At 49.7% G+C, this 1,653-nt stretch overlaps 1 pseudogene; it reads right to left on the minus strand.

Moving 5' to 3' along the window:
• LOC108545131 (TGF-beta-activated kinase 1 and MAP3K7-binding protein 3-like) overlaps positions 1 to 464 on the minus strand; it is a 14,800-nt pseudogene extending 14,336 nt beyond the window's left edge.
• Positions 465 to 1,653: the final 1,189 nt, after the last annotated feature.

Here is a 1,653-nt window from a genome sequence, read left to right on the forward strand (position 1 = left end):
AGATCTGTTTTTTCTGAATATTTTGAAAACCATACTAATAAAAGAAGAATAACTAGTCATTAAAAGAAATTTTAGGATCAAAGGATTCAAGTTAGTTGTCAATAAGAAAATGTTGAGAGGTGACAGCATGTTGACGGCCCTTGCTCACTCTCGGCACCTCCTTGGGCCTTGGCGCCCACTCTGGCTGTGCTTGAGGAGGCCTTCAGCCCGCTGGGGCACTGTGGGAACCCCTCTCTGGGCTGGCCAGGGCTGGAGCTGGCTCCCTCTGCTTGCAGGGAGGTGTTAAGGGAGGGGTGCGGGTGGGAACTGGGACTGCGTGTGGCACTCGCTGGCTGGCATGAGTTCTGGCAGGTGTGGGCTCTGCAGGCCCCACACTTGGAGCAACTGGCCAGTGCCACTGGCCCAGGGCCAGCAGCTGTAGAGGGTGTGCCAGGTTTCACAGCACTGCTGGCCTGCCTGGCCATGCTCGAATTCTCACTGGGCCTCAGCTGCCTGGCAGTGGGGAAAGGCTTGGGACCTGCAGCCTGCCATGCCCAGGCCCCCATGCAGTGGGCTCTGGGGTGCCTAAGCCTCCCTGGCGGGTGCCACCTCCTGCTCTGCAGTGGCACCTGGTCCCATGGACCACCCAAGGACTGAGGAGTGTAGGCACATGGCACTGGATTGGGGGGTGGGCTCCACTGCAGCCCTGGCGGGGGATCCACTAGGTGAAGCCAGCTGGGCTCCTGAGTCAGTGGGGACTTGGAGAACTTTTATGTCTAGCTGGAGGATTGTATGTGCACCAATCAGCACTCTGTGTCTAGCTCAAGGTTTGTAAACACACCAATCAGCACCCTGTGTCTAGCTCAATGTTTGTAAATGCACCAATCAGTGTTCTGTGTCTAGCTAATCTAGTGGGGATTTGGAGAACTTTATGTCTAGCTAGAGGATTATGAACGCACCAATCAGTACCCTGTTCTATGGACCAATCAGCGCTCTGTAAAATGGACTAATCAGCAGGATGTGGGTGGGGCCAGATAAGGAAATAAAAGCAGGCTGCCTGCGAGGCAGTGGGAACCCGCTGAGGTAGGCTTTCACACTCTGGGGGCTTTGTTCTTTTGCTCTTTGCAATAAATGTTGCTGCTGCTCACTCTTTGGGTCTGCACTGCTTTTATGAACTGTAACACTCACCATGAAGATCTGCAATTTCACTCCTGAAGCCAGCAAGACCACGAACCAATTGGGAAGAATGAACAACTCCAGACACACTGCCTTTAAGAGCTGTAACACTGACCACAAAGGTCTGCAGCTTCACTCCTGAAGTCAGCCAGACCATGAACCCACCAGAAGGAAGAAATTGTGGACACATGTGACCATCTGAAAGAACAAACTCCAGACACACCATCTTTAAGAACTGTAACCCTCACTGCGAGGGTTTGCGGCTTCATTCTTGAATTCAGCGAGACCAAGAACCCGCAAATTCCAGACACAATGTCACTGTTAGAAACTCGAAGGAAAACACATCTAATTAGGAAACTACTAAAATATGAGTTTCACATAAAATCTAAATCAATTCTGGAAGCACTATTAAGTAATATACTTATTAAGGATGTATTTTAATGTTTTGTCAGTGAATTGATCTAAATAATAATATTGCAAAAAAGAGATAAATTTACA

This window comes from Rhinopithecus bieti, unplaced genomic scaffold (assembly GCF_001698545.2).
Source record: "Rhinopithecus bieti isolate Rb0 unplaced genomic scaffold, ASM169854v2 scaffold_29348, whole genome shotgun sequence".
NCBI classification, from domain to species: Eukaryota; Metazoa; Chordata; class Mammalia; order Primates; family Cercopithecidae; genus Rhinopithecus; species Rhinopithecus bieti.